Consider the following 23,593-nt stretch of genomic DNA (forward strand, 5'->3'; position numbering starts at 1 on the left):
CTTTTAAAAAAAAGAGTGGAAAAACTACATATTTTGCTGCTCTTGATCAAAGATTGTATTTTTTTTTTAAATTCACAAACCCAGGAAATTACTTTATTTTTCTCTGAATACCATTAGCATAGTGGATTAGGGCAGTACTTTCAGCCATTGAAAGAAATGACCCTGATTCTGTTAATTATTCACCTCTGTTTCTGTGGGTTTACAGAAATAGTGTGACCTGTTCTGGAAGGAAGGTCATGTATTGTAGCTTACTATAACATAAAGCATTTTTGCCTAAAATAATTATCTCGAAATTTATTGATTTTATATATGGTCAGGACTTGCAGTTGGAAATGATTTAGAAGAAAACATGACATTACTGCCCTTAAGGAGCTTAAAATTTACTGGGGGTGCAGCACAAGAAATGACTGGAACTCATTATTTAAATTAACTTAATCAACTGTATTAGGTAATCACTGTTCTTGGCCTTTAGAGAAAGTACAGATTAATGTGAATTGCAGTAGTTTCAAAAAAATATCATGAAAGTTGGCAGGATGCCAACTGGAGAATGGGTAGGGTTTATACGGATGATGAGAACAAAGAAGGGAACTTGAAATTTGCGGGAGCCAACAAGGAGCCGTCAAGTTGCCAGTGTCCTCAGAGGTGCATGGAACCTGGCCCCGCAGAGGCCTCCTGTCATTAGGCACAGCGGTTGTCAGGGGTTGTCGGATGTGGGGAGGTGGACTTCGGTATAGGCAGCCCGACTCTACAGGCAATGGGAGTTCATTGGAGGCTGTAGAAATAGGAAAAAAGTTGATAAAAGGAGATACTGAGAGGGCTGTTGCGATGCCCTGGTGTGAATGAAAAGGACCCAGGATTTAAAAACATGAAAGGCCATTGGGGTTATCTGGACTTGGAATGAAGAAAATCCCACCTAGGAAAACGGAGGCAGAGAGAGGTGATTGTCGACATCTGGGTGGCTCAGTGGCTGAGCATCGGCCTTTGGCTCAGGGCGTGACCCTGGGGTCCTGGGATCGAGTCCCCCAGGGAGCCTGCTTCTCCCTCTGCCTACATCTCTGCCTCACTCTGTGTGTCTCTCATGAATAAATAAAATATTTAAAAAAATAGAATACTGTACTACACCTAGAATAACCTTTTGAGGTAGGTGAAACAGATGCTCATTAAATAGATTAAAATCAAAACAACAATAACAAAAACATCAAAGTATGGAGAGGTTGAGTTAAATAACAAAGCCGAGACCGAGGACCCATATGTCCTGGCTCTGGAGCTGGCTGTTTTCCAGTAAATAATAAAAGTGAGTCTTAATAAAAATTAAGTCTCCAATGATGGTTGATTTTGATAAAACAAATTATAATTTTAATTTGTCACCATTAAGATCGCATCTCTGTCTTTATCCAGTCAGTTATTTTTTTCCTCTCTGTATGTGAGAAAGCTTCATCAAATTATTTTACTGATAATACTAAAGAAATTAAAATTTCTAGAATCACAAATACTAATGTACGTCCTTCAAAGCATGGTGTTACAAACAAATGATTATAAAGTAACTGCCACACCACATGGCATGTATTACCACTGTAGAGTATTATGATTCAAATATTTATATTTGGGTTCTATTCAAATGTTTATTGTATCTTGCCCTCCGTTGGCCTGGAATTTCCTTGTTGATCAATCCCTGAAGTTCCTTACCTTAGGTAATTCTTATTAATCCTTAAGACCGAGTAGGGTTTTAAGTAAATCCTTAAAACATTTTCCTGATCCCCTTCCCTTGGGCTATCGCCCATTACTCCAATATTATCTTACACACCTTTTTCTTTGTTTTGTAGCAGTTATCATAGTTATAGGTGAAAACCCCAAGCTCTGTAAGATCAGGGAATGTGTATGTCTTTTCCATCACTCTATACCCAGTACCTAAGTAGCACTTGTATTCAGTAACTATGGAATAAGGATTGCAGAATAACGAATGAGACAAAGACACTGATATTAACTCTGTTTCTGGTGACCAGGGCATCCTTCTCTAAATGCTTAGAGAATACACCCGCTCTGTGTCCCCTTGTATATGGTGGCTTTGCCCTAGGTATCCCCCCAACATTTAGATCCATATAATTTGTATTAGTAAATGCAATACCTTGCAATCCCTCTCTTTGGATTATGTTTACAGGATACCATTTGTGTCTGGAAAATAGCCTCTTCTCTTGAAAAGTGTTTTGGCATCTATCATCATTCATCTGGGTGGCAATATGTTTTTCTCATAATCTCTTTGTTTCTTCAATTCTGAAATTAGGAAAATATGAATTATATATTTTACAGGAAAATGATGGGGGTTGAAAAATTCAAAATAAATGAATTAAAGCATTTGAGTGTACAGAGTATACTCCTGGAAAGTGGTAAGCTGTCAAGGAATCTCTGTGATTTTTAAAATTATTATTATTCTGTATGTTTCTTTCCTTCTACTGCACTTTCCTAAGTGTGAACAAAGAAACTCAGAGACTTATTAAATTTAGTTCTGTGTCACTAGCACTAAGCATAGTAGCATAGTAGCTAAAATATGGTAGTCATACAGTGAAGGCTTTAGGGCATACAGATGATTGAATTAATGCTAAACAACAAAAAATACACGTTTGTCCATTTTCTAAAGCATAACATGTACACGGTGATATTGAGATATAAATTGAGAAGAACTTCCCTGTCAGCACCTAAATATCCTCCCCTCATCTCTGCTTTTTATAGATAATAGAAATGGAATTATTGTGATTTTTTTTTTGGTAATTATTTCGGAGTAAGAACATTCATTTCATGAGAGAGGGGATAGACAGAGGCTGGAGTTGCAACAGATTTAAGGCTGTTGTTCCATTTACTTCTCAATCCATTTGTTTCATCTCCTGTTTTCATCTTTCATTCCTTCCTTTGAGATGTGATATTTGTTGAAGGATTTTTGGAGATGGCCTTTATCAGGTTGAAAAGATACTATTCTATTACTAGTTTGGTGAGAATTTTTTATCATGAGGTTTTTAGAGGATGTTGAATGCTTTTAGTGTGTTTACTGAGATAATCATGTCGTTGTTATCCTTTTTATGGTTATGCTTAATATGGTGCATTACATTAATTGAATTTCACATGTTGAACTAATTTTGCATTCTTGAGATAAAGATTATTTGGTCTTTGTGTGTAAATTATAATATGACTTGCTGAATTTGATTTCCTAATATATTTTTTATAATTGATTTCCTAATACTATCTTACTGATTTTTGCATATAAGTTCATGTGTATCATTGGTCTATATTTTAAATTTTTTCTTTTGTTTTATTTATTTATTTTTGGCATTTCATGCCAAAAGGCAACTATGACACGCATGTGTGTACATATACATGTTTTTATGTATCTATGTATTCCTTAGATATAATTGATATATGAATATGCACCTTTAATGTATACCGTTTGATGAGTTTTGTGCTTTGCATCTGGCACTGGGATCAGAGTAATATTGGCTCAGTTACATGACTTGGATGGTATTTTTTCCCCCTCGATTTTCTGAAATTGTTCATCTAATAGTGGTATTATTTCCTCCTAGAATTTTGATAGAATTCATCAATGAGCCATCCAGATCTCAATTTTATTTGTGAATTGAGTTTTTAGCTGATAATTTATTTACTTGCAGTAGGTCTATTAAGATTTTTTTATCTCGTTTTGAGTTTGTTATGATATCATGTATTTTTCTAGAAATATATCCCTTTCAACAAAATTGTGTAATTTATTGGTATAAAGCTTTTAATAATATTTGTTTATAGCTTTTAATATCCATAACATCTGTAGTGCTATATACTGATTTTGGTAATATACCTCTTCTCTCTCTTTTATTTGGCCAGTGTAACCAAAGTTGTATCAACCTTGTTAATATTTTCAAGAAGCAGCTTTATGCTTCATTCATTTTTCTATTCCATTTATGTTTTCTGTTTCAGTTTTTTTTTTTTCTTATTTCCTTCCTTTGCTTTAGGCTTGGTGCACAGGTATGCACTTTTCAGTAGCTAGAAGAGTATAGAGAGCTTGTCATTTGTTTTCTGGCTCTGTCTTCTGAGAATCTTCCTATTATTATTTTTTTGGGGGGGTACCTCTGAATGCCCCATCTTGGATTGGAAGGTCAGGCTAGCAGATCGGAACCTTTTACCAATTTGTTTCCATGCAGTTTGCTTAATTTACTGACAGTGTCTCCACTGGTTTACACTCCTTGCTTAAAACCAAGTCCACTCTTTCTGGCAACATTTTGCTGGTTTTCCCATTCTTCTCTTCACTGGTCAAATCCTTCTCACCAATTGTATTGGGAGGATGGCAACTTGGCAAAAGAGGATGCCACATATTTTCACTGTTACTATGCAAAACTATATTAGATTTTATGAGTAAATGCTCCTGAATTTCTTGTTTTCCTTTGAGTAACTTCTAGGACCAAAAAGGTTGGTTGTTGAAAATTGACTGTTAATGGTTGTTAATGACAGTTTTGAACAGTTTTACACTTGTCATTTTGGGAGAAGATTAGTCAGCCTCTTCAAACAATTACAGCCACATGTCTTTTGGAGCATCTATGTCCTGGGTCCTTTATGAAGGGAAGATTTGTTTGTTTACTTGTGAAGACCAGAGAGTTAAGAGGGAAATGTTTCTTGATTAAGGATAAAGTGTTGGGATCAGCACCGAAATGAAGCTTGAGGTCGATGTCTTGATTTTCCAAGCACAGATCAATGTATGCATCTTGGTAAAAAAATAGTATTTCCATAAGCTTCCTGATCATGTGGAAATAGTCCATAAAGAGGGAGAAATCTGGGTTAGGAGACTAGGTTTCTTTTAGCGATGTCTGTTTGGAGGATCTGAGCAGCTCAGTTAATTTCTGGACTTTAACATCCTCATCACTAATGTAAAGATTTTGGACTATATGGTTTGGCAGTCATCTCCTGCTACCTGGGTATAGGGCAGCTGCATTAGATGCAGTTGTGGTACAGAATTCTTGCTCTTCTTTCTGAATTCTTGATTTAGTGGGAGAAGAGGGGAGGTCGGGCCTTTATTTTTAACAAGCATCTCTGTAGATTCTCTATGGAACCAGGATTTGGACAATTCTTTTTCTGGACAATTATGCACCATCTGTGTGGCATTTTCTTGGTACATTGTACTTGCCTAAAATAAACAATGCTTGTCTTCCCCATCCTCCCACCATTGATGATGTACCTGGTTCAGACACTGATGTAGTTTGTGTAAGTGTTAGCAGCTCAGCAAGAAGATTGTTTACTTGGTGAAAATGCTGGCACAGCCCTCTCTGCATGACCCAATAATGCACATGGGGCCAGAGAGGTCTAGGGAAACCCCTGCATCAGTCATCATGCTGCCTATTCACATCCTCCAAGAAAGGGTGTTTTGTGCTTTTGGTCTCCCACAGACTTCTTTTTTAAATTACTAAACCTTAAGAGAAAAGTAAAATAATAACAACAACAAAAAACAAAAACAAGTATAGCATGGCATAAGCTTTCTGGGGATATATGAGAATTTGCAGTGTATTAGAACTGCCAGTAAAGGAAGCAGGGAAGCCAGTGCTGGCATGCATAGGCACTAAAATTAAATCGATGCACAATGACAAATAAAAAGAAATCAGATTGGAAGAACTTACAAACTCCCTCACTTTTGCCTCCTGACGTTTTATATCACTCGAAGTCTAGGTGGCACACATCTATAGCAGCTATAAAATACTGATTATGCTCTCTTAGCTTAGTGGCATAAAAAGCTAGTGAAGGTAATGAAGGATATAATTGGTAAAAATGCCTAGATAACATAAAAATCATGGACTAGTGTTTTCATAATTATAATAGTTTAATGTTCATACTACTTTTACCTTTTTCAATAATATTTTTGCAGTCAGTTGCCCTTTTGTGCTTCACACATTTGTGACTTTTGCAGAAGAAATGGTGGCCTTCTTTAGATCGTAGGAAACTGACACTCAAAAGAATGACTTGCACAAAATCATAGGAAAAGAAATGGATGATCTGCAAGAAAGACTCAGTTTGAGACAAGTAACTGTGATCTCATTCACAAAAGTAGAGACTCTGAATATTTGCTAGGTGGTGGTCTTAGAAAACAATCAAACAAAAAAACCCAAACAATTCAGGAGAGCTGGTAGGTACAGCTTATCACAAAATGTGAACAACCTAGAAAGCAGCTCAGGGTCCTAACTCACTAGCAAACGTACATGTTTTTCCACCTATCACCCAGGGGCATTAGAAACAACAATTATTTGATGAAGGCAGTAGATTTTATTATGAGATTTGCTATTGGATTTTATCTGAATTCTTTTGAAAGAAAACTTTGTCAAAACTTGTTAAACATATTTTATTAATTTACACATTTAAAAATGTATTTGTGCGATTCTTGGAAATGGTAAGTTTTACTCTTCTTTGGTCTCAATTAGATATATCTCCTTTGGTGCTGATTCCTGACAAATCTCTAGACACACTTAGCCTTTAAAATCAGTCCCATCTCAGGATGCCTGGGGGGGCTCAGCGGTTGAGTGTCTGCCTTAGGCCCAGGGTTTGATCCTGGAGTCCCCAGATCCAGTCCCACATTGAGCTCCCTGCAGGGAGCCTGCTTCTCCCTCTGCCTGTCTGTCTGTCCGTCTGTCTCTCTCTCATGAATAAATAAATAAAATCTTTAAAAAAAATCAATCCCATCTCATTCATACTTTGTTGCATTGGAACAAACAAGACACCCAGTAATATTGTATATATTTAGGATTGCAGATTATGATTTAAAATGTGCTAATAAACCCACAAGAATAAGTTTAAATTAATCACCACATATCAGAGCAATTTTCTGGCATTCTGTGTTCTTCTAGCCAAGGGTTTTATTCTAGATGAACACGTATTTCTACTGCAGCAAATGAGCATTAGTAAGTACATTTTGCGTAAAATGAAACAGGATTTACTATTTGAGCCAAAATTTTAGGCAAACTCAGATTGCATAAATGAGGCAGTTGATTGATAAAGTGGAATTATATGTTTATATCATGATGTAAGTAGATTTACAGATGTTTTTTCCTTTGAAAATTATGCAGTTTTTATTAATCTCAGAAATGATGGAGTTATGCTTCTCAGATCTGATGAGCCTAATGTGCTGGCATGGAACTTCTGCTTTCCTCAGGCTGGACATCTTGCTTCTAGACAGCTACTATCAATTAGCTCATTCCACCTGCAGGGGCCGGGCATGTGCATTAGAAGGTGTGGGTCTGAGTCAAATAGCTGCCGCAGTTTTAGTGATACTGTGTGTCTAGGCCTTATCGCCAATTCCTGACTCATCTCTTTTCTCCTGTGGCCCTTTTGGCTGTTGACCTTTGCTTTGCCCTTTTGAACTCCCATTTTGTGCCATTTGGTCCATGATCCCCATTCTCTCTGACCGTGGACTGTGTGCTTTTTTTTCTGTACTCTGATGGTTACCTCTCGGGTTTTGTTGTCCATCCATTTAATTTTTGCCCTTCTTTGTCAGTGAGAGCCCTTAGATAAGTAAATCATCCCCAGTACTGCTGCTGCATTTTCTAATTGTAATCTCATCATTCTTGATTAATTTGTGTAAGACAGATATGCTATCTACTCTTCAGTGGCCCTATTGCCTACTTTTCAAGGGTTGAAATAAGTTTAAGCATCTGTTCTCTGATCCATCCATCTTCCTCACTGCTGGCTGGTGAGTAAGGTCGGAGGAGGTGAGTTTGTGGGTAATAAACAGGTCACTGACCCGTCTGTTAACTTGACCTTTGGGTAAACAAACTAATAATACTTGTTCAGGAAGAAGAGACTTTTATCTTCAAAATGCTCTTAGCAGGATGTTCCTGGAGAATTGCTCAGGATCTACTAGTATGGCTCCCTGGAGAAGATCGCGTAGGTTAACACAACACTCGGGATATAAAATAGAGATGTTTTATGTTAGCCTTCTATGAGGTGATTCTGTGAACCTCACTTGGAAGCTTCACGTATTGGAGTGTCTGGGTAGCTCAGTCGATTGAGCATCTGACTCTTGATTTAGGCTCAGGTCATGGTCTCAGAGTATGAGCTCTGTGCTGGGCATAGTACCTGCTTGAGATTCTCTCTCTCCCCCTCCTTCTGCCCCTTCCTCCCAATTCAGGCTCTCTCTCTCAATCTCAAAAAAAAAAAAAAAAAGAAAAAAAGAAAAAAGAAAAAAAAAAGAAAAAAAGAAAACTCATGTATTATGAGCCAAAGAGGTTTATCCAACATGAAAAGAATCTTAGGAGCAGCTTTTGACAATTGCCTGTGTCCTTAATATTATTTAGTAAAGCTTCACACTGGTTAAGATCTCTGAGCCATGTGAGTCTGATTTGACAATCTGGTGTTCTATATTAGCTCAGGAATTTTGCCTCTAGTGTGGGACTGTCAGGATTGGAAGCTTTGTTCTCCCAGTTTCTGCCTGTGGGTTTTGGACAACTTATGTAATCTCTCAGTGATTAATTATCTTACTCATGAAATGGAGAATAGGAATGGTTTGTATTTTGAATGAATACATGTAAAATGTAGAACATTGTCTAATACATAGTAAACTTGAACTTGTTAGATATTTTATTAAGATTTGGTTTGAAAGTGTGGCCATAAAACAACAACAACAACAACAACAACAACAGCAACAACAACGTTCCTTAGGTACTTAGTGTGTCCTAGGTACTGATTCAGCCACTTGAAAAAATTTGTTTAGCTCTGACTTTAAAATCAATCCTGTAAGTAGTGAGAAGGCTTTTCACAAATATGGAGAAGACTAAGATCAGGGTTTTCAGTTTGTTGTTCTAAAGCATATATAAGGGAAGTCTGGGTGGCTCAGCGGTTTAGCACAACCTTCAGCCCAGGGTGTGGTCCTGGAGACCGGGATCGAGTCCCGCATCAGGCTCCCTGCAGGAGCCTGCTTCTCCCTCTGCCTGTGTCTCTGCCTCTCTCTCTTGCTGTGTCTCTCATGAATATATAAATAAAATCTTAAAAAAATAAAAAATAAAGCATATATAAGGCATATTACTCCTTCCTCCCAAAATGAATGTCTCTAGGTCCCTAATACTCAATTATCTGTGGCATTGGAACCACCGGGGAGCTGTTAGAAATGCCACTTTCTGGCTCTATCAAAGATCTTCTCATTTAGAATCTGCACTTCAACCAGATGCCCAGGATGATGTATATGCCTGGGAAAATTTGAGAAACCCATTTTAAGGTAGTTTTAGATGTTTCTTTCCCATTCATTTTATCAAGTACATCTGCCATGATTTCCAAATAAATATGTCTTTAATTGCTGCAGATTTTCACTGTACTCTGTAGTTCAATCTTCAGCTACAACCTGGGAGTCATTTCACTCATGTTCGATCCCAGTACTAGAAGAGAGGAATGTCAAGACAGAAAATTAAGCAAATGTCCTTTATCGAACTGAGTTTCTCTCCCAAGTAGTTCTATTCAAACTGCATTAAAAAAGCAAAAACTGAGTCACATAGACCCTAAGTTCATGGATGATTTTAGGTAGAAATAAATCTAGCATTTCCACTGTCTGCATTTTCTTTCACTTGTGTCTCTGCAAAATGAGATCAGATATGGAGCATAAGTACTTGGTAAATTCTCAAAGCCATTGGTTCTAGGGAAAGTAATTTACTCAGATTTTGATCCAATGTCTTCCTTCTACTTTATGATTTATGAAAGATTTTGCAAAAGTTTTATTCTATAACCTTTATGGATCAGGTTTGATTGGAGAAAATTGTGCTTCTTTACTTGCCCTATTGGTTAGAATACATGGAATACCAATAACATTTTTGGTTCCTAACAGTGCTAAACTTCCATGCATACAAAACAATTAATGAAACAATGTTGATCATTTTGTAGCAATATATTTAACTTAAACAGAATTAGTCTTACTTATTTCACCATAATACTCGGAAGGTCCATTCATGTTGTCACAAATGGGAGAATTTTTTTATTTTATTTTATTTTATTTTATTTTATTTTATTTTATTTTATTTTATTTTATTTATTTTATTTTATTTTATTTTATTTTATTTTTTTATTTTATTTTATTATTTTATTATTTTATTTTATTTTATTTTATTTTATTTTATTTTATTTTATGGCTGAGCTGTATTCTATGTCAGAAAAAGGCAGGCACCATATGGTTTTAGTTATATGTGGAAACTAAAACACATACAAACATAGAGACAAAACAAAACTCATAGATACAGAGAATAAATTGGTGGATAATGGACAGAGGAGAGGATAATGGACAAAGTGGGTAAAGGGTATCTAAAGGTATAAATTTCCAGTTATAAATAAGGGATGGGGTGGGTAGCATTTACAGTATGATGACTGCAGGCAATAATATTGCATTGCTCATTTGAAAGTTGCTGCAAAGGAAATCTTAAAAGTTCTCATCACAAGAAAGAAAAAAACAAACCTGTAACTTTGTATGGTGACAGATGGTGACTGGCCTGTTGTGATCATTTTACAATGTATACAAATGCCCAATCATTATGTTGTCTACCTAAAACTAATGTAATGTTATATGTCAATTATACTTCAATAAAAAAAAAAAACAGTGTAATTTGGGAAGCATTAAAAGAGTAAAGGAGAAAAAAAAAAAAAAAAACACCTCTTTGTTAATCCCCACCTTGTACAAATAGTAGCCTGTCACTGATCTTAATTTTCAGTCTGCTCAGAGACTTTGAAAACAGACAACAGCATTAGGGCTATAAAAATAAATGAGAACAACCCCAAAGAGAATAAAGACTGTTTTTTTTCAAAGCTTGGTATAGCATAGGTGTCACCAACCATCATTTGAATTTGTCAGAGACCCAGAGGCGGCCAGGGAAGTGTGAAGGCTTTACGGTTGGAAACAAAAGCAAACACAAAGAGCAGGACAGCTTCGGGTATGCTCTGATTGGAGGTTATTGACGTGGAAGTTGGAGGATGGCAAAGTAGAATCACAGCACCTTCTGCATTTGATCTGGAGAGGCTGTGCATTTAGCTTTCTGCAGTTGGTTCTGGGTTGGAAGCACAAAGGAAAAATGGGCGGGGGGGGGTGCAGCGCAAGTAGCAGTTATGAACCGTCTCATTGTTCTGGGCCAATTGCTGCAGAGGCTGTAGTATGGTTTCCTGTGTTGCTTGTTGCAGAAGTTGTGGGTCAGAGTTCTAGTTTCGTATATCATCCGGTCACAGTACACTAATTCTTTCAGGAAAGAATCCAAATTGTTGACATGAAAGAACTAAAAGTATTAAACCTGCTGTTATTATACTTAAAAAAAAAAAAAAGACTTACTGTTTTTACTTGGTTTTAGTCCAACACTCTCAAATATTAAAAGTTATTTTAAAATAACATATGTGGGATCCCCGTGTGGCTCAGCAGTTTAGCACTGCCTTCGGCCCAGGGCGTGATCCTGGAGACCCGGGATCAAGTCCCACGTCGGGCTCCCTGCATGGAGCCTGCTTCTCCCTCTGCCTGGGTCTCTGCCTCTGTGTGTGTGTGTGTGTGTGTGTGTGTCTCATGAATAAATAAATAAAATCTTAAAAAATAATAAAATAAAATAACATATCTAAGCATTTGAGTATTTGCATTGGTGCTGGACAAAATGCTGCCTGCCAGAGCTAAAGAAGAAATAAAACAAGGCAGCCCTTGATATTGGAGTAGTTTAACAGTGATTATTTTCTATGCCTTTTGGACCTCAGGATAAAGCTGCAGTGGGGATTTTCGAAGACATTTTTAAAGAGATGGATATGATGACTAAATTTATAGTCATCACTGGTAAGATTGGGAATCAGCAATGCAACCCTGCAGGCCTTAAACGATGGGTGAGTGAGAAAGATTGGTCAGAACGATGGGTCAGCACTGTAGCAGGCTCTAGTCCAACCTGTGGGACCTACTAGAGAAATGACCCACTTAAATCATTTTAACCAACATTTGAACATTTATACTGCTCCAAGCGCAGTGCTATGGGCTTAGTGAGTATTAAAAGGAATAAGATCAAGGTCAGTCTTCATGGAAATCAGTACAGTCGATAGACGGTCAGTGTTATCCAGATGCAAAAATCGATTCAAATAGGACATTGTCTTTTTAGGAATGGATTGTAGCAGCTAAAAGTATATTTTAACCAATTGATGGGTTGCCATGCTTTTCAAAGGATAGTAAATTTATGCTTTTTTATGCATTATGTATGTACCTCTTTTATGTGCTGTTAGGAGTTTCAGCTATAAGCATGTCATCAGAATACATATAACTTGTCAAAATGGCTTTTTAGCTTCTTTTTTAAGTCATTGAATATCAAATTTTAATATGTTAATTAAAAATTACTATACCGCCTATATACAGCCAGTTACCAATGGAACAATTTACAGATAGTTCATATCTTCATTAGTGTTAAAGTTTTGGTAATTAAAGATAAATAGCACCGCAAATTGGCCTGTTTAGTTTCCGTGCTCCTTAGTTATCAGTGAAATTCAGTGAAGAACATTAATAGTTTCATTGGATTTCTGGAAGCTCTTCTGGGGTTCTGCAAATATTCCCCAATGGCCACTTTGGGATTCTGAATTAACAGTTCAGGATTTTCCAAGCTTTTCCTTGGCTGCAAATTCCTATTATATGAGTGTGTGCTCATATGGTTAGTTACGGAACGAGGCTAAGGTGAACAAAATTGTTTGCAAATTGGACGGGCTTAAAAGTGTGCATGAAAGAGATTTGTGTGTTGAGGGGGAATAAAATTAATACAGTTAAGCTGGAACAAACAGGAGACAGATTCTGTCTTCAAAAGCTTCAGAGAGTTTTGTACCATTGTGTCAGGCTGGTTTAAATTTAGGTTTTAGGCTCTCTCAATATATGCAGTGTTTGCTCCTACTTTTTTAATCTGCTTTTGTTAATGTTTCATTTTCATGATCTATATGGAAATTTGACACTCTGAGAACCAGCAGGTGAGGATGAGCTCTTCCTTTATCTTAAACTTACTGTCTCTCCTCCTGTCCTTTTCACAGCCCCGGAGCCCCCCGTACAGTGCCTCTTCTCCAGAAACCCCTCCTCTGTCCTTCTGCTCACATCTGAGTTCCTCTTCTTCTCGCTTCCCTTGCTTCCCTTGACTATTAGGCAGTGTTATCCACCCATCCTCAAACTGACACAGGTCCTGCAACTAATACATCTGTCAGACAAAACAAAAATTATCCTAGGCATCGTCTGTGGCTCTGCTCCGAAAGCCTAGCTTTGGACTTTAACTGCAAACTCCCTCCCTGCCATCTGCCCCCCGTGACCGAGCACCTGACCTGCCCAAGGATGTGTGCCCGCCCCCCCAATCCCAAATGAAAATATATGAAACACTCTCCTCTGAGTGAATTTTCTTACTGGTTTCTAAGGGTAGTCGGTTTCATTCAAGTCCATACACCTGCTACAAACCTCCCTTGTCCCGGTTTTTACCTTTGAGTGTCCATTTTAAAATTACATTTTAAGGATTCCTTCAAAATAAACATGCTAGTTTGGTCAAAATCGTAGGGATGCCTGTACATATAACAACGGTTCTCACCTTTAAAATCATAGAAATCTGTTCTTTATGCAAGTCTCAAAGACAAAATTAAAATGTTAAAAATCAGCATTATCCATGAAGGTACAGGAAGCTGAGCATCATAATGTTCCAACACCCTTTAATCAAAGACTATTATTTCTACGTGACTAATGTGACTAATAAAATCAATTTATGCCCTTTATGCAGAACTAAATAAGGGAAACAACCTATTATATGTAGTGTGACCTGCCCTTTTAAATCCAAATATTTAGGGGATCCCTGGGTGCTCAGCGGTTCAGCGCCACCTTCGGCCTAAGGTATAATCCTGGAGTCCCGGGATCGAGTCCCACGTCGGGCTCCCTGCGCGGAGCCTGCTTCTCCCTCTGCCTGGGTCTCTGACTCTCTCTGTCTCTCTGTGTGTGTGTCTCATGAATAAATAAATAAAATCTTTTTTAAAAATCCAAATATTTAGGTGTTTTCTTGGCATTTATGATTCTGCACTGATTTATCAGGCAAAATACCATTTTGTTCATGATTTATTTTTTTTTCAACGATTTTATTTATTTGACAGAGAAAGAGGGAGCACTACCAGGGAGAGTAGCAGAGGCAGAAGGAGAAGCAGGCTCCCTACTGAGTAAGAAGTTCAACATGGGGGCTCAATTCCAGGACCCCGGGATCATGTCCTGAGCTGAAGGCAGATGGTTAATGAATTGAGCCACACAGCACCTTTTTTTTTAGAAATTTTTTTAAGCATCATTTAACCTAAAGGAAATAACAGGAGACGGTATGCCTTCTGTCGTTGAAGCAACAGCTATATACAAATTTAAACATGAAATATAACTCAAAGTGCCTTAAATGCTGTTTTAAAGATTTTGTCTGGATATTTTTGTTACTCTCCATCTCGTTTACTTTGAGGACCTCTACAAATTCACAGTTACTTCTGAAACCCTCAAATCCAGATAACTTTTTTCAAGTCTCTACCTTTTCACTTTCATTCTTGATTCTCCCTTGATTTTTTTTTTTTTTAAGATTTATTTATTCATTAGAGAGAGAGTGAGCATGCAGGAGCTGCTGGGCAGAGTGGGGAGCAGGGTAAGAGAATCTCAAGCAGAGTCCCCACTGAGCCTGGAGCTCAGGGCAGAACCCGATCTCACGACCTTGAGATCACGACCTGAGCCAAAATCAAGAGTCAGATGCTCAACAATCTGAGCCACCCAGGCACCCCAATCCTCCCTTGATCTTAATGAGGGGCAGGCATTCCCTGTATACATCTGACCGTTTCTGCTTTCTGTGCGCTTACACACAAATCTGGGATGGCTCTACTTACTTACTTCACCTGACTCCTTGCCAGCTTTCAGGACTTTCTTCAGTGTCAACACCGCAAGAAGTCTTCCTTGATGCCCCACCTGAGTTAGGTAACCCACTACATTCATAGTTGCCAAGGTAAGGTAAGAGGCTTAGTACCATGAACGCCCCTTCTCCTTCACCAGACTGTGAGCTCTTCGAAGACATGCGCTCGGGCTTAGCTATATATGCAGTCTCAGTGCTGAGCCCCCTTGCATTTAGCGTTTATTGGATACATCAGTGAATGAGTGGGTAGGTGGCTGGATGTTGATTGAATGAAGGTGCACTTGGCATACTTTGCTTGCCTAGACTTCATCGCATCACTTTTGTATAGAAGATATATTAAGATTCAGACAAAGTGGCGAGAAGACCCATCTCGTTTGGTATTAATTTGGAAATTCATTCTAACTATTTAATTATTACAGAAGTGCTTTTTTCCTGATAAACTTTCTGTTTATGATTTTGATTGCACTGAAGAGAAGAAAGAACAATACATTATCATTATGATATGTATAGTATGATATGTATGATATGATAGTTTTTTTGTTTGTTTGCTTTGTTTTCTTCTGTCATGTTTTAGAACTTGAATGACTCTGAGCTCATTCTTAGCTCACAGATGTGTTAGGGTCATAGAGTTAGATTTACTATTATTGATCACAATTGCTTTAGAAAAAACACTCCATTTTGTTGAAAACACTTGGTTGGAGATCTACGCTTAGTCTGTATTTATGCACGTTTATGCCCAATCTAAAGCCAGAGTAACTGCTTTTGTCTTTTACTATCATTAGTTTTCACACAGTGCCATTGTTTCCTTAATAGTTGAAGAAACATTCCAAGAAACACTAAAACTGTCTCTGTAATCATTGCATTGAGTGATTCTCAGAGCTCTACATTTGTTTGAAAATAACTAATGATGTTGGACTTCTTCCAGGCATCATACACATTTGGAATATTTATTTTTATTCAGTCAAAGAGTATAAACACATGTCTCCTTTCTTAAAGAAAAGCTGTCTCCGTTCACCTCATGCATGGACTTAATAAACTCTCCACAATAAAGTAGTGTTGATTATTGCTTCGCACAGTTGCAGCAGCCTCATTAGTTTCACTACATAGCTTGAAATGGTTTCATGCCAAATTAAAAATGTAGGTCATTCAAAGGACTAATGGTGCTAGTTCACCATGAAGTGATTTCAAGCTCACCTATATCCAAGCCTTTTATCTTATTCTATTACAAACTACTTCTCACAATGGTTATAATTTTATATGTCACTTTTATGAAATTATATATAATGCATTATTAGAAACACAGGCCTTACATGTCCAACAGATTATGGAAATTTAAGGCAGTGATTTTCTGTGTCTGATAGAATACTGAGAACAATTTTTTTCTTTAATTTTATGGAATAATTTTCATAATTTCATGTTTTCTGAAAATGCATTCAATAGAACACTGATTCTGTTGTTTCTCAGTATGTGCTATTCAAAGAAGAAACAAATGATCGAGTAAATTTGGAAAACTATGAGCTCAAGTCTTTTATATGAGTTTCAGTAGTGTGGGACATCTCAGAATCTGAGATATGCATTGACAAATCTTACTAATGAATCAATGACAAAAAATTTCAAGCTGCTTTTTTTTTTTTCAAGATTTTTTTTATTCATTCATGAGAGACACAGAGAGAGGCAGAGACACAGGCAGCGGGAGAAGCAGGCTCTCCGCGGAGAGCTCGATGTGGGACTCCATCCTGGGACCCCAGGGTCACAACCTGAGCCAAAGGCAGATGCTCAAACATGGAGCCACCCAGGTGCCTCTCAAGCTTCTTATACTTCAGTTCACTTGCCCTTTCAGCAGTGGTTAGCATCATTGACTTGCTTATGTTATTATTTTTTTAAAATTAAAGGTCTAGTTATTGAAGATTAATACAGTTGCATATTTCAAATGTCAAAAAGTGTAAAATGTAAAAAAGGAAAATAGTTTATGTATGCTTTTCCATATCCTGTACCCTCCCTCCTACTCAGGTATTCATTGTCATTAAACACTGTCTTTTAAAAAGTGACCAACGTTACACACATGTGTACGCATGTATGTCTGCAGATACATATTTTTCTTTTTACAATAAAGATTATCATATCTCTCACAGTGTTCAATACCTCTATTTTTCAGAATATATTCAATTTTTTTCCATGTTAATACATAGATTTTTTTGTTCTTATGTAAAGATGTGTGAAGTTGTTTTCTCTGGATGTAACAAATTTTTTACTCTATCCTGTTTATAGACATTTAAGTTGTTTTCAGTATGTTACTATTATAAATATGCATCCACCTTGTTCACATATTATTTCACACGTGTACTTTTTCCCAAAGTAGAAATGTTGAGTATAAAAGTACTGCATTTATAATTTTGATAAACATTAACAGTTTGCTACCCACAGGGGTATTACCATGACATTAGTAAGAGAGTACCTGTTTCTACCCAGATTGGCCAACATGATTTATAAAATTATAAAAATACTTTTCCAATATTTTTTTTCTGATTTAGAGCTCTCATAATTATGTATCCTGTGCTAAGATGCTGATGTTAATATTTAATTTTGGAGTTTTGCACTGAAAGCTTAAGTGAAATTTCTTTATAGTTTTATTTTGTTATGTAATTTTGGTCACGTGTTGGTGTCACTGTTACATTTCCTTCAAAAAACTTGGACAATTAAATTACAAATTAAGCTCTGAAATAATTTAAATACCATTTAAATTACCTACCTCAATGATTTTATAGAGTTCTCTGAAAACACTTGGATCAGGTGTTTTTCTGGGAGGCAGTTCTTGGTATAATTTCTGTATTACCTATGGGGAAATCCCAAGTGATTAGAATATGTATCTCTGTGCTTTTTTCATGTTAAGTTTTTTATATGTAATGAAACTTGCTTTGTTTTATGAATTCAATCAAAGTAAATGAGACAGCCATAATTTTAAATCACTAAAAGGACAATTGAATAGGTAAATTTCCATTATATGAAATAAGTTAAATTTAAATGCACATCCAGGCAGAAATACAAATGATCTTTGTGGAAAAAAACAAACAAAAGCAGTAAAAAAATAAATAAAAACAACAACAACAAAAAACACCCTTTTTTTTCCTTCTTTCTAAAGGCTGAAATTCTATCCTAATCTTCTCTACTGGCCATGTAAAGGGTAATAAAACTAAACAATTTTTCCCACTATTTTTCCATTTCCTCTTAGTGGATGAGACTTGGTCTGTGCAGTTTTTCATGCTTTCTTTACATTTCAGAAAACTCTTGAACCAGATTCCTACATAGCTAAGGAGATATTTTGTAGCATATGATGAGATTCAATGTGGAAGGAATTTCCTTTTCCTAGGACTATATTAATTTCAGATTCCTAGAGCCAAATATAGTTAATGAAATATGGAAGTTGCCTTTAGTATTCTGAACAGATGTTCAGTGGCCATGTGTTAAAACTCCTCTTTGGACTGAGTGATGGGCAAAGATATTTAGATAAATGTGCCATCCCTTGCGTCCACTTGGCTGTGCTGACCTGTTTTGAATTCTGGAAACTAACATGGGTATATTTCATCAATCTTATTTGATTTGTGCAAAGTTCATTATGGATTTCAGAGCAGATGGTCCACCTATAATAATACCCAAAGATATCTGTTCCTTGGGCTACCACCGCTTCCACAACCCCATAATTGTTTTGTTTTTGTTTTTTTTTTCAATCAAAAGGAAGAAGAATAGTCAAGTAAAATAAATGTTTCCTGTATTTCATTAAGTAGACCACTATTGTGATAAGCATCACTTTGTTGTTTTTCTAATGATATTCCAATCTTTGTGTGAACTTAGTAAATGTCTCTAGTTGATATTCTCTAAAATAATCAGCAGGGAGAAGAAAGACCTTCTCTACTACAGGGGCTGTAGGCAGGTGGCGAATATGTGGTCCATCCATATTTATTTAGAATTTTCAAATGATAATAGCTTCTTTAGAGCTAGGATTTAGAAGTGCATGTGATGTGTGATTTTTTTAAGTCAACTAATATTTTCATTGTTATGAAGAAATAGCATAATATTTATTGCTATCATGGAGTTGATAACAAATGGTGAAATGTGCCAATTAAATTAGTTTTTATCTCTTATGCTTTGCTGACTGATGAAAGTATTTCATGTGGATGCTATGATTGACTGAAAGGAGAAGACATCTTTGTGTAACCTGTTTTCTGGGGCCAGTGAAAACCTACATAATTTTTTTTATATATATGTACTTGGATTAAGTCATTTTTCAGAGTATACCTCTGTTAGCAAAGGTGGTTTGAGCAGGATTCTCTTAACCTTTATTCACACTGAATCTAACTATTTTTTTGTTGTTTGGTTGAATAATCTATATTACATATACTTACTTGTGCTCTATGTATAGTAGTACTACTTTGTATACATGAATCACAATAGGATTTTCCTTAGTGATGGGAATGAGTTGTCCAAAAAGAGAACAAAACATGTGTTTGGTTCTGTTGTTTTTGGTGGTGATTTTTTTTTTTTGTTCAACTGATGTGGTTCATAGTCTGAAACTTAAGGAGAGTCACATTTTCACTTCTACTGTAGAGTTAGCAAATTGTGCTTTTGATACTCTGCCCAGTATTTTTCAAATGCCTCTATTTATGTGACTCACAGTTTTTACCCTATTAGTTTATAGAAATCTACTTAGATTTTCTAATATTATTCTCACTTTTCTAGTTTACATAATACATGTCTATTACAAATATACCTTATTTTTTTACAGAACATGAAATTAACTGGATTAGTAAAATGGGTACGTGTGTAACTGCCGGGAATATGGTGCATATTTGTCAGTCCTTTTCCTAAATTTCATTAAATCTACTCCAAAGTCCAAAAACTTTGAGATGTACACGTCTTCTCTTTTTTTCATGCCTGGCATTCGGCTTCTGTAACTTTTATTCCAATTTCCAAAAATGGCAATAGAATAAGTGTCTCATATATTGTATTTGTCAATGGAAATACTCAAAATGACTCCCTCCTTGAACAGATTTTAACAGACCTTTGTTTTTCAAATAGAATGTCAATGACTTTAGAGTTTTTGGTTTCCACCTTAGACATCTGCACAGATGAATGTCTTTAAAACATTCTCTTTATGGAGTTGGGAATTACCAAATGGGACCCATTGGAAAGGACATCCTTTTTATTTTAGATGTTTGCATAATTGTTATTTACATGCAACAGCTGAGACTGCAGAACAAAAATGAGTCAGTCAGATGTTCATTTCATTGAACACATTAGAAAAAGTGCACCTGCCTTGCCAAAGGCACTACCTCTTTGGGAATAATAGTATTTTTGCACATTTAACCTAAAAGATGCATAGCACTCTCAGAGAAAAGTTTTGTTGCAATAGATTATGGTAACTAGCATTCAGAAGAAGTTAGATTTAGTAACAGCTCTGCCATGTATTAATTACTTTCTGCACATTTTTGTTGTTGTTGTTGTTGCTTCCATGAGTATCATTTCCTATTATTTGGCATAAAGGTAATGTTATCTGTGTTGCCTGTTTCTTAGGCACTTGTTCTCCTGTTACATGGAAGGCAAAGCTAGGGTAATAGTTCATATCAGCTATTTGAGGTAAAATAGTCAATCTAGATATGGTGAGTGGTTTAATTTTAAATACATATTTATCTAGAGAAATCCTAAATAAAATGTATTTCCCAATGTGTAAATCCAGTTTACACAGGGAAAAATCAGAAGAGACATATATATTGTGCACATATACCTTAGAAAGACAGGAGGAAGCTGTAGAAGTCATATATATATAGACTCTGGAACCAGACTGCACCGACTAGAATTTTGCTGTATCACTTTTCTTTCTGTGACCTTGTAGAGATAATTAGCCGCGTTGTGTTTCCGTTTCCTTATTTATAAAACAAGGATAATAATGTCACCTACCTTATAGGGTTCTTAAAGATGATTAAATGAGCATTAAACTGTCTGACATATGGTAAGCTCTCTATAATAATAATTATTATTATTACTTAGCCATACACTTACATATTTGTAAGGCACTTTACTCAACAGTTAGGTGTGGCATGGTTCTTCCTTGAGATATGGCTGATCTGTTTAGAAATAAAATATAGCGTGAAAAATCTTAACAGGAGATAAGTCTAAAATAAGGTGTCTAAGAAAGTGAAGTCTTAGTCCATTCAACTATTTATTATGCCAAAGACCTAGTTAAACTCACACAACACTCATAATATTAATTTATGTCCATATCCCTTTATTCAAATCTGTTTGAAAGAGGAAGTACAGTATATAATAGTCACAAACTAGTTTTGTGAGTCCAACTCTACTAGCTATAGTATCCTAGCCAAATTTCTAAACCTTTCTGAGATTCAATCTCCACATTTGCAGATTGGGTCTGTTGTGGGGATTTAATGAAACAGGTGGTTTTTCTGGAAATGGTCCTTAGAATATAAACCTTATAAAAAAACACTAATAATGAAGAAGGAAGAAGAGAGAGGGAAGGAGAATAATAAAAAGTAATCTAATAATATATTATTATGTTATTACTATTATTAGATTGATAATAACTGTTATTATTTAACATAGAAATTAGGGGATGGCATTTATTTTCTTAAGAATTTTAAGCAATGACTCCAAAGTGTCCCTGCACATAATGGGCACTCAGAATTGGCTGACTGAGTGAAGAACCTGAATTTAAATAAAATAAAAAATAATAGGAGATGCCACTGTAGAGAAGCTGCCTTACCTGCTCCTGTGTGAACGGGGCCAAAACCTTTGGAGTGGGCAAAATGGCAATTGTTTTAAGCAACCATTTAGGGAAGTCAGTAGAAAGATAGATATCTGGATCAGTCGCCTGATGATTGCAAACTTTCTGAAGTTAAAACCAGTAGTCAATCAATATGTCATTCAGAGTAGCTTAGCTTGTTAAAACACCTATAGGAAACTTTTTATTTTTCTCAAGCTCATGTAATTGCCCTATTCATTTTCCATAGGTGGGGTGAGAACATGACGTATATATATCTGTGTAAGTGGATGAGGCTTTTCCGAATCTGCCCTAGTTCTCTGATGCTACTCTAACAATGTATTAGAAGATCAGCTAAACAAAATATTGTAAACCTTGTAATTAGTAATATTGTGAGTTTAAATAATTTGATCCAACAAACGAAATATTTTAACCCATTAAAAAGTACTTTTTTTGCTTCCTTGCTTCCCAATGCAGTGGAATTCTGGGAATTATCAGAGCTCAGGTATGGATACTCATTGATGACATTACACTAAAATTTTCAGTTGATCACTCTTTAGTTATAAAATTTTCAGTTAATCACTCTTTAGTTATAATCATGCTGTCATTTTCAAAATAGATGAATACAAATTTTGAACTATCATTTTGAAGTTTTAAGTCTTTAATTTTGCAGGTAAAAAATCTACTTACATTTTCCAACTCATTTGATTATATTAAATTACTTTGTTAGATGTCTGTGCCAATTTGAAGCTAAATTTTTCCAACGTGAAGATTATCTTTTTCTCCTTCTGTTTTTCCCCATTGGGGAATATATAAAAATATATAAAACATAGTATACAGGTTAACTATTATAGAGTTGACAACCAAATAACATCTACCTCAACACAAGAAATAGATTTTTAGGCCTTATTTTATGAGTGGATTCATCATAAGTTTTCATATCTTATCAAGTCACCTCACCTTTTTATTTCTTTAGAAAGTAGTATAAAGACCTGCTATACAGATGGCTGAGACCAAAGGGTGAATGGTTGGCTTCAAAGGAAGGTCTTGGGTCAATTGAGAAGCCACATGAAAAACAACATAAATAACAAGGATTAGAAAATTTTTAAAAAAGATAAACAAGAACTTTGAAATTTGCCTCACACCAAACAAAAGATTAATTTGATCAGAATCATTTACCTAAATGTAAAAGATGAAACAAAAAAGCTTCTGGAGGAGAGCTTAGTAACTTAAAATAGCAAAATATGTCTTTACATGGTACAGAAGCGCTAACATGCATCAAAAGGTTGCTAAATTAGACTTCATTAAAATTAAGAACTTCTACTCATCAAGAAAACAGTACTAAGAGAGAAAAGGCCAACAAGAAAGGGAGAAGACATTGCATTACATGAATCTAACTAAATACTCATAACTCATTTCCTAAATATAAAAAGGAAAGTTTAAAAGACAAAATAACAGCTCAGTTTTAAAAATGGGGGAAATAATAGGATTATTTGAAAGTTTCAAAAATTCCAAAATAAAGTAACACTTTCCGTTGAATGTAGTTTACAAAAGAGGATCCTGTACTTCACAGCAGGAAAAGAATTATCAGATGCATTAGTTAAAGAATGTCAACTGCTCAGCTGATTTTTTCTCTAAGTAGGTCCGTATAATCAAAGTGGAGTCCATGAGTCTATGAGAGGAAGAGGGAATTAGTTAAATTAGACTGCATCACTGTACGGGGGATGGTGGCAATGGTTCCTGCTTGGAATGAAAGATTTTACAGTAACAAAACAAATTTAATGGACTAGCTCACTCTTTTTCAATCATGCTGTTAAAGTTTACATTGAAATAGTTGCTCTAGAGAATTACCATTCATTCAGTTTATTTGAAACCTCTGTCCTGTGTAACAACAGGACTATTTTTTTTCTTCTCCTCAGATGAAATTGCAGCAGCACAGTGAATT

The 23,593-nt window shown here is 35.8% G+C and overlaps 1 long non-coding RNA gene across 4 annotated transcripts; it reads right to left on the reverse strand.

Moving 5' to 3' along the window:
- Positions 1–469: 469 nt before the first annotated feature.
- LOC111098706 lies at positions 470–22,927 on the reverse strand. 4 transcript variants are annotated; one of them, XR_005369253.1, is made up of 7 exons: positions 22,609–22,927; positions 20,934–20,998; positions 20,659–20,796; positions 17,629–17,712; positions 5,868–6,018; positions 2,126–2,271; positions 470–772 (listed from the first exon to the last, which is right to left on the reverse strand). It is a non-coding gene; the product is annotated as an uncharacterized LOC111098706 (long non-coding RNA). The 4 variants fall into 4 exon arrangements; XR_005369255.1 differs by lacking the exon at positions 20,659–20,796; XR_005369254.1 differs by lacking the exon at positions 5,868–6,018.
- Positions 22,928–23,593: the final 666 nt, after the last annotated feature.

The sequence above is a fragment of the Canis lupus genome, chromosome 14 (assembly GCF_011100685.1).
Source record: "Canis lupus familiaris isolate Mischka breed German Shepherd chromosome 14, alternate assembly UU_Cfam_GSD_1.0, whole genome shotgun sequence".
NCBI lineage: Eukaryota > Metazoa > Chordata > Mammalia > Carnivora > Canidae > Canis > Canis lupus.